The 13,251-nt window shown below is 43.1% G+C and overlaps 1 protein-coding gene across 10 annotated transcripts in view; it reads right to left on the minus strand.

The window, feature by feature from the left end:
• cracd (capping protein inhibiting regulator of actin dynamics) overlaps positions 1–13,251 on the minus strand; it is a 299,145-nt gene that overhangs the window by 98,742 nt on the left and 187,152 nt on the right. The window lies entirely within an intron of this gene.

Raw genomic sequence — 13,251 nt, forward strand, 5'->3', positions numbered from 1 at the left:
TTGGCTTATTTAGCTAGAAAGAAAAATGCCTCTCAGACTATTCCTTCAATTAGGGATGGGTCAGGAGACCTCACTAGTAATTCTAAAATGATTAATGTTGTGTTTAAGAATTTTTATTCTAAACTGTATCAATCTGAGCAATGTAATGATGGACAATCTAGGATGGAGTTCTTTTTCAGGAATTTAGATCTCCTAGGCATTTCTTCTGAACAAGAGTCCCTCCTCAATGCTCCGTTATCTATACATGAGATACAGGAAGCTGTGAGACAGCCCCAAAGTGGGAAGGCACCTGGTCCTGATGGACTCACTCGTGAATTCTATAAAGAGTTCACAGGGTTATTATCAGAGCCTATGCTAAACATGTTCAATCATGCATTTAATTGTGGTCTCCTCCCACCATCATTGAGAGAAGCTAATATCTCCCTAATTCTTAAGAAAGGAAAGAGCCCCGAAGATTGTGCCTCCTACAGGCCTATTTCATTGTTAAAAGTTGACTTTAAAATCTTATCTAAAGCCTTAGCGTTATGATGAGAAACTGTGTTACCTTTTATCATAAAAGAGGATCAAACGGGTTTTGTAAAAGGCCGTAGGTCATCTAACAATATCAGAAGATTATTTAATGTGATTCAGGCATGTCAGCAACAGGCAGTGGACGGCTCGGTGGTTTCCTTAGATGCAGAAAAGGCCTTTGATCGTGTCGAATGGCCGTATCTTTTTTCTCTTTAGAACGATTTGGTTTGGGCATAGTTTTATTAAGTGGGTGAAGGTTCTTTATAATCACCCTTTGGCTGCGATTCTCACTAATGGTATTAGGTCGGATAATTTTAGTATTCTGAGGGGCAGCCAGCAGGGCTGCCCTTTATCACCACTTCTTTTCACACTAGTGATCGAGCCATTGGCTGAGGCTATCCGGCGAGATCCCAAAATATCTGCTCCAGACATAGGACTAAAGTCACAAAATTACATTGTATGCAGATGATGTTCTAATTTTCTTATCAAACCCTGCTGTATCAGTGCACCACCTTATACAATGCATCAATTCATTTAGCACCTTTTCAGTTTATAAAATCAACCTTACTAAATCAGAGGCTACGCCTCTGGGGAATCTGCAGCAGGTACCTGACTCTCAGGGTGTTTTCCCCTTTAAATGGTTGCAGACAGGTTTTGTTTAATTCGGCATATTTATCACACCTACGTTTGATCAATTGTTCAAAGCTAACTTTATGCAGTTATTTGACAAAATCAAACAGGATCTTGAGCGATGGAGCACTATTCCCATTTCTTGGCTTGGCCAAATATCCTTGCTCAAAATGAACATTCTTCCTCATCTGCTCTACCCAATACGAATGATTCCAATCATTTTTATCCAACAAATACTTAAAAAAATACATGGCTGATTTGTTTCTTTCATCTGGAACAAAGAAAGACCCTGTATTAAAATGTCTAAGTTACAGCTTCCCAGTAGTCTAAGGGGTTTGGATTTTCCAGACATCGAAAAGTATCAATTAAGTTCCTTTTTATCTTATGTGGTTGACTGGGTTTGCAGGGACCCCTCCTCAATTTGGCTAGACATTGAAGCTTCACAAGCAAAATACCCTCTTATTAAGCAACATACATCAAAGTTGCTGGTGAACGCAGCAGGCCAAGCAGCATCTATAGGAAGAGGTGCAGTCAACGTTTCAGGCCGAGACCCTTCGTCAGGACTAACTGAAGGAAGAGTGAGTAAGGGATTTGAAAGCTGGAGGGGGAGGGGGAGATGCAAAATGATAGGAGAAGACAGGATGGGGAGGGATAGAGCCGAGAGCTGGACAGGTGATAGGCAAAAGGGGATACGAGAGGATCATGGGACAGGAGGTCTGGGAAGAAAGACGGGGGGGGGGGGGTGACCCAGAGGATGGGCAAGAGGTATATTCAGAGGGACAGAGGGAGAAAAAGGAGAGTGAGAGAAAGAATGTGTGCATAAAAATGAGTAACAGATGGGGTACGAGGGGGAGGTGGGGCCTTAGCGGAAGTTAGAGAAGTCAATGTTCATGCCATCAGGTTGGAGGCTACCCAGACGGAATATAAGGTGTTGTTCCTCCAACCTGAGTGTGGCTTCATCTTTACAGTAGAGGAGGCCGTGGATAGACATATCAGAATGGGAATAGGACGTGGAATTAAAATGTGTGGCCACTGGGAGATCCTGCTTTCTCTGGCGGACAGAGCGTAGATGTTCAGCAAAGCAGTCTCCCAGTCTGCGTCGGGTCTCACCAATATATAAAAGGCCACATCGGGAACACCGGACGCAGTATATCACCCCAGTCGACTCACAGGTGAAGTGACGCCTCACCTGGAAGGACTGTTTGGGGCCCTGAATGGTGGTAAGGGAGGAAGTGTAAGGGCATGTGTAGTACTTGTTCCGCTTACACGGATAAGTGCCAGGAGGGAGATCAGTGGGGAGGGATGGGGGGGACGAATGGACAAGGGAGTTGTGTAGGGAGCGATCCTTGCGGAATGCAGAGAGAGGGGGGGAGGGAAAGATGTGCTTAGTGGTGGGATCCCGTTGGAGGTGGCGGAAGTTACGGAGAATAATATGTTGGACCCGGAGGCTGGTGGGGTGGTAGGTGAGGACCAGGGGAACCCTATTCCTAGTGGGGTGGTGGGAGGATGGAGTGAGAGCAGATGTACGTGAAATGGGGGAGATGCGTTTAAGAGCAGAGTTGATAGTGGAGGAAGGGAAGCCCCTTTCTTTAAAAAATGAAGACATCTCCCTCGTCCTAGAATGAAAAGCCTCATCCTGAGAGCAGATGCGGCGGAGACGGAGGAATTGCGAGAAGGGGATGGCGTTTTTGCAAGAGACAGGGTGAGAAGAGGAATAGTCCAGATAGCTGTGAGAGTCAGTAGGCTTATAGTAGACATCAGTGGATAAGCTGTCTCCAGAGACAGAGACAGAAAGATCTAGAAAGGGGAGGGAGGTGTCGGAAATGGACCAGGTAAACTTGAGGGCAGGGTGAAAGTTGGAGGCAAAGTTAATAAAGTCAACGAGTTCTGCATGCGTGCAGGAAGCAGCACCAATGCAGTCGTCGATGTAGCGAAGGAAAAGTGGGGGACAGATACCAGAATAGGCACGGAACATAGATTGTTCCACAAACCCAACAAAAAGGCAGGCATAGCTAGGACCCATACGGGTGCCCATAGCTACACCTTTAGTTTGGAGGAAATGGGAGGAGCCAAAGGAGAAATTATTAAGAGTAAGGACTAATTCCGCTAGACGGAGCAGAGTGGTGGTAGAGGGGAACTGATTAGGTCTGGAATCCAAAAAGAAGCATAGAGCTTTGAGACCTTCCTGATGGGGGATGGAAGTATATAAGGACTGGACATCCATGGTGAAAATAAAGCGGTGGGGGCCAGGGAACTTAAAATCATCGAAAAGTTTAAGAGCGTGAGAAGTGTCACAAACATAGGTCGGAAGGGATTGAACAAGGGGTGATAAAACAGTGTCGAGGTATGCAGAAATGAGTTCGGTGGGGCAGGAGCAAGCTGAGACAATAGGTCGGCCAGGACAGGCAGGTTTGTGGATCTTGGGTAGGAGGTAGAAATGGGAAGTGCGGGGTGTGAGAACTATAAGGTTGGTAGCAGTGGATGGGAGATCCCCTGAGCGGATAAAGTCGGTGATGGTGTGGGAGACAATGGCCTGGTGCTCCTTACCCTCTTATTAATTTGCTTTTCCTCAATAAGATGAAACTAGTTAAGGAATATTGTCGAAATCCAATAACAATTACCACAGTCAGGGTTTGGAGGGCGGTGTGACAAATTGAGGGCAACGCCGCGAAAACATCACCCTTCACTCCAATAACCAGCAGTCCAGATTTTCAGCCTGGCATAATGGATTCTGGATTTAAACCTTGGATTTCTAAGGGTATTTTCCATCTAGAAGATTTGTTTGATGAAGGAACGATGATGTCTTTTAGTCAAATAGTACAGAAATTTAACATACCCAACAAGGATCATTTTCATTTCTTTCAGATGAGAGAAAAAAACATCATTGTTTACTGATTTCTATAGTTCTGACGTAGAAAAGAGGGTGTTTCCTTCTAAGGGTGAAGTCTCTATTGGTACTTTTTACAGCATCCTGAGGGAATGTTCTTGTGGAGAGACTGAGCAGCTGGGAACGGTCTGGGAGGAAGAGCTGGGAGTAGAAATTACAGCTGAAACATGGGAAGACATCTGTGATAATGCAAAGAAGATTTCAGTTTGTAATAGAACTAAAGCATTGCAACTCAAGATTCTGCATAGAGCCCACCTGACTCCAGATCGTCTCTGAAATTTAAGATGGGGGGTTTCTCCAATGTGTTCTAAATGTAAAGTAAATACTGGAACTTTCACTCACTGCTTTTGGACTTGTCCCAAACTTCAGGCATACTGGAGTGATATTTTGGGTGAAATGGAAAGGATTCTGAAGATGGAGCTTGAACTGGAACCAGTGTCTTTTCTCTTAGGCTTACCCAGTAGTCGATTATTAATGCACATCAGAAAAAACTTTTTAACATCCTGACTTTTTGTGCGAGGAAGAACATTTTACTTTGTTGGATATCCGATAAAGCCCCTGGACTTCTTGGTTGACATAGTTTAATCATGGAATACATTCCTTTGGACATTTTGACAAGTATGGTACACTCAAAAACAAATAGTTTCATAAAACATGGCAACCTTTTCTGCAGTATATAGATGAAAACCTGTCTGCTGTACTAATAAGGGCTTTTGTATAGGATGTTGTGGTGATGTCTATATTTTGATGGAAGTGTTCTGATACCCGATATCTGTGAGGGGAAGAAATGTAAATGTAAGTGTATCTGGAAATTGTAAGTTTTGTTATGCTGAGCAAAAAAATAAAAATAAAAAATAAAATAAATAAAAGTGCAAGTGATAAACATCACACACAAAATGCTGGAGGAACTCAGCAGGCCAGGCAGCACCAATGGAGGAAAATAAACAGTCACTTTTTGGGCCGAGAACCTTCTTCGGGACTGCGAAGGAAGGGGGAAGACAACAAAATAAAAACATGGCATTTTCACTTACAAGAGTAAAAATGTAATTGAAAAGTTCAAGAGAATTCTGCAGACTAATGGTTTCAAATCTGATACAACACAGTGATCAATACTATTTTTCAAAATGACTAATGTATGCTGAAATTATTATGCAAATCTTCAGTTGCACCAAAACTTTGTGCCTTGCACAGTCTTCTATAGCACCCCAGAAACTAACACACTGGTGTGGCTCAGTACAGTTTAGGTCTATCTTAACACAGGCAACCTATAGGAAATAAAGAAGCACTTTGACAGGGGCTGTCAAGACTGTCAGTGTGTTCAGGGCCATTGAAAATGCCAAAGATGCTCAAATTCATTAAAATTTGGTGCATATTGAAAAGTAAATTTTGATATCTAAAACACTATAAATTGAGCTATATATTAAAATCAAATCAGACCTCTAAAAGTAAAGTAAATAATGCTAAAAATAACTTCTTACTTTTCTCCGTTTCTCCCATTCCTTTGTCTGCTTTGTGTGCGCTAATTTTAACGATGAGAATCCACATAGGAGCAGCCACAGCCAGAGTATGTAGGGCAGAAGACATTTGTCACCACTTTATATTGCAAACCAGAATATCTACATGGATAGGCTGGTAAATCCCAGTATGAGTGTCAGAATTGGCGTGGAAAATGTAATAACACCCATTTCAGTGTGGTGAATTCAAAAGAACTTAAAACTGACCTGCAGATTGATAACTCAAAAATATTTGCAATTAGCATTGATTGCCTACCATTCCTTGCCCGGATCAGATTTTGGTAAATCAGATCACTTGGCTGCTCCTCCTGCCTGCATTCAGGCAGAGCATGACAAACAAGGCTCCGGAGATCAGGACAACTCACGAGTGGTCACAGTAGGCACAGAAACAATTACAAGATTGTTTGATCTCTGGAAAGCCATCTCACAGGTAAGGTGGAGATTCCGGACCAAACTTGAGTCAACGAAGGATGCTCGACAGCTGTGGAAGGGCTTGAATGCTATCACCTCCTACAGAGTTAAATCAAGCAACATGAGAGACAACACAGACTGTGCTTCCGGATGAACTCAACGCCTTTTATGTTTGCCTTGACTATCAGAACATGAAAGGACCACATCTCAATATTTGGAGCTGACATGATTCTTTGATCTCAGTATCTGAACCTGATGTGAGAGCTGACTTTAAGAGGGCGAATCCAAGGAAAGCATCTGGACTGGACGGGGTACCTGGTCATGTACTGACCAACTGGCTGGTGTGTTCACTGAGATCTTTAACCTCTCACTTTGGCAGTGTGTGTATCCCACCTGCTTCAAGCAGACTTCAATTCTACCGGTGATCAAGAAGAGTGTGGTAACCTGCCTCACTGACGATCACCCATTTGCACCTACATCGACCGTGATGAAGTGTTTTGAGAGACTGCAGATGAAACGTGTCAGCTCCCGCCTGAGAGGCAACTTGGACCTGCTCCAATTTACCGACGGGAGCAACAGCTCCACAGCAGATGCCATCTCATTGGCTCCTCACTCAATCCTGAAATGTCTGGACATTAAGATGCGTACATCAGGATGCTCTTTATCAATTACAGCTCAGCATTTAATGCCATCGTGCCTCAGAACTAATCAATAAGGTCTGTCCTTGGCCTCAATACCTCCTTGTGCAATTGGATCCGAGGTTTCCATACTTGTAGACTCCAGTGAGTTTGGATAGGCAATAATATCTCTTCCACGATCTCCATCAGCACCAGCGCACCACAGGGCTGAGTACTTAGACCCCTGCTCTGCTCACTCTACACCTATGACTGTGTGGCAAAGCACAGCTCCAGCACCATATTCAAGTTTGCTGATGACACCGCTGTTGAAGATTGAAAAGGTGTCAGAGTGGTGTCATAACAACAACTTCTCACTCACTGTCAGCAAGACCAAAGAACTGATTGTAGACTTCTGGAGAGGGAAACCAGAGGTCCATGAGCCAGTCCTTATCAGGAGATCACAGGTGGAAAGGGTCAGCAACTTTAAATTCCTATTTCAGAGGATCTGTCCTGGACCCAGCACCAAAATGCAATTGCGAAGAAAGCACGGTAGTGCCTCTACTTCCTTTGGAGTCTGCAGAAAACTGGCATGACATCTAAAACTTTTTCAGACTTCTGTAGCTGTGTAGTGGAGAGTGTATTGCTTGGGTGCATCACAGCCCAGTATGGAAATACCAATGCCTTGCAACAAAAAATCCTACAAGTCCTTCCAACCATTGCACACATCCACATGAAATACTGTCATAGGAAAGCAGTATTCATCCCGGAGATCCTCACCACACAGGCCATGGTCTTTTCTCACCGCTGCCATCAGGTAGAAGGAACAAAAGCCCCGCAGGACTCACACTATCAGGTTCAAGAACAGATACTACCCCATAACCATCAGGCTCTTGAACAAAGGGGATAACTACACTTACTTATTCAGATGTTCACATAACCAATCTTGTCTGGGCTCTTTGTGATGAATAGGTTGGCTTTGATCCATTGATCAGGGTACTTTTTGCTGTCTATGCAAAAACATACTTTCTTGAAAACTTTTCACTATATTAGAACTTTGGGCGTGTTTCTTGAGTTAGGCGCAGAAGGAAGATGATCTGGAGACAGGACCTCCACAAACCCTACCCAGCAAAGTCTGTACAGCTGGTCTCAAGGCACACATTATTGGTGATATCTTGGTCCACAGTGAATGAAAGGACTTTTTTTCTCTGAGAAGTCAAAAGCGGGAGTTGTTCAATCCTTGCTCAAGCTTGGAAAAGACCCAACTTTCACAGCCATATCAGTAAGGACGATACACATCTGATGCACAGATATTTTAATTTTCAGGTTTAGCATCTATCGCTTTAGGTGTATGAAGTACAACTGCAAAGATGACAGAGGTTATTGCAGTTAGTGATCCCGATTAAGTGACCTGGGTGGCATGTCGGCACTCCATAATAACTATTTACAGATTATAGAGGAGAAGGTGCTTGCTGTCTTGAGGCAAATTAGAGGTGGACAAATCTAAAGGCCATGGCAAGGTATCTCCTTGGAACTTGTGGGAGGCTAGTGCAGAAACTGCATCCTTAATCATGGGTGAGGTGCTGGAGGACTGGAGGATAGCTGATATTATTCCCTTGTTCAAGAAAGGCTCAAAGAATAAGCTGGAAAATTGTAGGTCAGTGAATCTGATATCCATAATGGGTAAATTATTGGAAGGTATTTTAAGGGACAGGATATTTGGTTGTCAGGGCCTGATTAAGAACAATCAACATGCCTTTGTGCGTGGAAGGTCATGTCTTACCAATCTTACTGAGTCTTACGAGGAGGTTACCAGGAAAGTTGATGAAGGAAAGGCAATAGATGTTGTCAACATGGATTTTAGCCAAGTTCTGCATGAAAATCTTGCCCAGAAAGATAAGTCACTTAGCATTCGGGATGAAGTAGTAAACTGGATTGGATATTGGCTTAGCAGAAGCAGCCAGAGAGTGGTAGTAGATGTTTGCCTCTCTGATTGGAGGCCTGTGACTGGCAGTGTGTCACAGGGATCAGTGCTGGGTCACTTGTTGTCTGTCATCTATATTAATGATTTGGACAATCATGTGGTAAACTGAATGTGCAAATTTGCAAATGACACCAAGCTTGAGGGTGTGGAAGATAGCAAGTAAGGCTTGCAGCAGGGTCTGGACGAGCTAATAAAATGGGAAAGTGTTGCACTTTGGGTGGACAAACCAAGGTAGGCCATACACTGTGAATGGAAGGCGTTGAGGAATGTGGTTGAACAGAGGGATCAGGAATACAGATACATAATTCCTTGACAGTGGTGTCACAGGTAGATAGGTTTGTAAAGGAAGCTTTTGGCATATTGGCCTTCATAAATCAAAGTATTGAGTACAGGACTTGGAATGTTATGTTGAAGTTGTATAAGACATCGGTGAGGCCAAATTTGGAAATATTGTGTGCAGTTCTGGCTACGTAGTTACAGGTAAAAATATCAATAAGGTTGAAAAAGTGCTGAGATAATTAACAAGGATGTTGCTGAGTTATAGGGAAAGATTTGAACAGGTTAGGACTTAATTCCCTGGAGCATAAGAGAATGAGGGGAGATTCGATAGATAGGTACAAAACTATGAGTGGTGTAGATAGGGTAAATGCAAGCAGGCTTTGTCCCCAAGGTTGGTGAGACTAGAACTAGAAGTCAAAGGTTAAGGGTAAAGGTGAAATATTTAAGGGGAACCTGAGGGGCAGCTTCTTCATTCAGAGGTTGTGCCAGAGGAAGTGATGGATGTGGGTTCGATTTGAACATTTAAGGGAAATTTGGATAGGTACAAATATATATTTATTTGGATAGGTACAAATATATATATAATTTGTATAGGAAGGGATATCTAGGGCTATAGACTAGGTGTGGGTTGATGGAACTAGGCAGAATAACGGTTCCACACAGACTATATGGGCTACAGGGCCTATTTCTACGCTGTAGTGTTTTGTGACTCTGTTTTCTTTATACTAATTGTCATGTTAAACTTTCAGTGCATTAGAGTAATGATTTATCATCATCTGAAATGTATCAGAGACAAAAGCAGTATAATAAGACCATAAAACCATAAGATATAGGAGCAGAATTAGGCCATTTGGTCCATTGAATCTGCTCCACCATTTCATCATGGCTGATCCAATTTTCCTCTCAGCCCCAATCTCCTGCCTTCTCACCGTATTCCTGACCTGTCCTGACCAATCAAGAATCTATCAAAGCACAAACAAGAGAAAATCTGCAGATGCTGGAGATCCAAGCAACACACACAATGCTGGAGGAACTCAGCAGGCCAGGCAGCAACTATGGAAAAAGGTACAGTTGACGTTTTGGGTCAAAACTCTTCCACAGGACTGTAGAAAAAAACGCTGAGGAGTAGATTTAAAAGGTGGGAGGAGGGGAGAGAGAACCCCCCAGGTGGTAGGTGAAACCTGGAGGGGGAGGAATAAAGTAAAGAGCTGGGAAGTTGATTGGTGAAAGAGACAGAAGGCCAAGGAAGAAAGAAAAAGGGAGAAGGCGCACCAGAGGGAGGCAAAGGGCGGGCAAGCAGATGTGGTGAGAGAGGGTAAAGGGGATGGGAAATGGAGAAGGTGGTGGGTTTGAAGGGGGGGTGTTGGGGGCATTACCGGAAGTTTGAGGAATCAATGTTTATGCCATCAGGTTGGAGGCTACCCAAACGGAATATAAGGTGTTTTTCCACCAACCTAAGTGTGGCCTCATCATAACAGTGGAGGAGACCATGGACAGACATATCAGAATGGGAGTGGGAAGTGGAAATAAAACCGGTGGCCACTGGGAGATCCTGCTTGTTCTGGCGGACGGAGCATAGATGCTCAGCAAAATGGTCTCCCATTCTACATGGGGTCTCACCGATATACAGGAGGCCACACTGGCAACACTGAACACAGTAAATGACCCCAAAAGATTCACAGGTGAATTGTTGCCTCACCTGGAAGGACTGTTTAGGGCTCTGGATGGTAGCAACCTCCAACTTATATATACATAAAGACTTGGCCTCCACAGTCGCCTGTGGCAAAGAATTGCACAGATCCACCACTCTTTGGATAAAGAAATTCCTCCTCATCTCTGTTCCAAAAGGACACCCCTCTATTCTGAGGCTGTGTCCTCTGGTCTAAGACTCTCCTAGCTGAGGAAGCATCGACTCTATCAAGGCCTTTCACCATTCGGCAGCTTTGAATGAGGTCACTCTTCAGTCTTCTAAGTCCAGTGAATACAGGCCCAGAGCTATCAAATGATCTTCATATGACAAGCCACTTAATGATTTCTGGAATCATTTTTGTGAACATCTTTTGAACCCTCTCCAGTTTCAGCACATCCTTTCTAAGATAAGGGGTTAAAACTGCTCACAATACTCCAAGTGAGGCCTCACTAGTGCTTTATAAAGTCTCAACATTACATCCTTGCTTTTATATACTAGTCCTCTTGAAATGAATGCAAACATTGCATTTGCCTTCCTCACCACAGACTCAACCTGCAAATTAACATTGAGGGAATCCTGCACAAGGACTCCCAAGTCCCTTTGCACCTCAGTTTTTATACTTTCTCTCCATTCAGAAAATAGTCAACCCTTTCATTTCTTCTACTAAAGTTCATGACCGTACACTTCCTGACACTGTATTCCATCTGTCATTTCTTCACCCATTCTCCTAATCTGTTTAGGTCCTTCTGTAACATCTGTACTTCCACAGAACTACCTGCCCCTCCAGCTATCTTCATATTGCCTGCAAACTTTGCAACAAAGCCTTCAATTCCATTATCCAAATCATTGACATGTAACGTAAAACGAATTGGTCCCAACACAGACCCCTGTGGAACACGACTAGTCACTGGCAGCCAGCCAGAAAAAGGTCTCCTTTATTCCCACTCTTTGCCTGCTGCCAATCAGCCACTGCTTTAGCCATGTTAGAATCTTTCCTGTAATACCATGGTCTCGTAGCTTGTTAAGCAGGCCCATGTGTGGCACCTTGTCAAAGGCCTTCTGAAAATCCAAGTACACAATATCAATCAATTCTCCATTGTCTATCCTGCTTGTTATTTCTTCAAATAATTCCAACAGATTCATCAGGCAAGATTTTCCCTTGAGTAAACCATGCTGACTACGGCCTATTTTATCATAGGCCTCCAAGTACCCTGAGACCTCATCCTCAATAATAGACTCCAACATCTTTACAACCACTGACATCAGACTAACTATAGTTTCTTTTCTTCTGCCTCTCTTCCTTCTTGAAGAATGGAGAGACATTTGCAATTTTCTAGTCTTCAGGAACCATTCCAGAATCTAGTGTATCTTGAAAGATCATTACTAATGCCTCCACAATCTCTTCAGCCACCTCTTTCAGAACTCTGGGTGTGCAACATCTGGTCCACCTGACTTATCTAACTTCAGACCTTTCAGTTTCCCAAGAACCTCCTCTCTAGTTAAGGTAACTTCACACACTTCATGCCCCCTGACACCTGGAACTCCCACCATGCTGCTAGTGTCTTCCACTGAGAAGACTGATACAAAATACTTATTCATTTTGTCCACCATGTCATTGTCTCCCATTACTACCTCTCCAGCATTATTTTCCAGTGGTCTGATATCAACTCTCACTCTCTTTTACACTTTGTATATCTGAAGAAACTTTTGGTATCCTCCTTAATACGGGCTAGCTTACTTTTGTATTCCATGTTAACCTTAATGACTTTTTAGTTGCCTTCTGTTGGTTTATAAAAGCTTTCCAATCCTCTAACTTCCCACTCAGTTTTGCTCTATTATATGCCCTCTCTTTGGCTTTCATGTTGGATTTGACTTCTCTTGTTAGACACAGTTGTCTGGAAGATCACCAAGGGAGAGCCAGGTGATTTGTCTTTTGCTAGCTAAATAGGAACTTAAACAAGCTGCTGGTCATCCAATTACAGTAAAAAGTCTGCTATGCAGCTTGTACCTGACTTGACAACTGATCATTAAACAAATGCACCAGCTATCCCAATCTTGACCCTGATGCTCCCTCCCTGCTGTTCATTTATCAACTCAGCAGTTACTGGATACTCTCAAAGGCAAGCCTGAATAGAAGGGGGTTATGTTAAAGAAGCAATTAGAAGTAGCCATGTATGCAGCAGTATCTATGCTGACTCAGTTCAAACAATGCTCCATTCTCAGACTGTATATTTGCCTCCATTCCTTTATGGAAGCCTTTGATTAAAGTGAACACCATTGCAGAAGCGTTCATAAGCAATAGCACCCTGGATGAGAGGATAATGCCGATTGAAACAAGGAGCATGTTCTTGTTAGGACCACGTTGCACTTCAATAAGATCCTTTATGCAAAGCCAAGAGCCAGAAAGTGCTTCAGCATCTCTAACACGCAGGTCTCTGGCATATGTGTGAATTCAATCTGTCCTTGAACACATTTCTGAAAATGATCAACCTGATTTGCACAGTTTTGACACTCTACACCAATATTTCACGAACAAGATATTACTTATGGTCTTTGGCACAGCAAATACACAATCAGACTGATTTAAAGCATCTGAACATCTGCTGCTCCCCCCAGAAAAGTAATTTTCCCTTCAGCTTTGCATGAATTTGCCTTCTTTAGGCATAGAAAGTTAATGGCAAAGACTTGACCTACATGGCATGAGGGATCATTTGATTCATTAGTTTATTATT

The sequence above is a fragment of the Mobula hypostoma genome, chromosome 3 (genome assembly GCF_963921235.1).
Source record: "Mobula hypostoma chromosome 3, sMobHyp1.1, whole genome shotgun sequence".
NCBI classification, from domain to species: Eukaryota; Metazoa; Chordata; class Chondrichthyes; order Myliobatiformes; family Myliobatidae; genus Mobula; species Mobula hypostoma.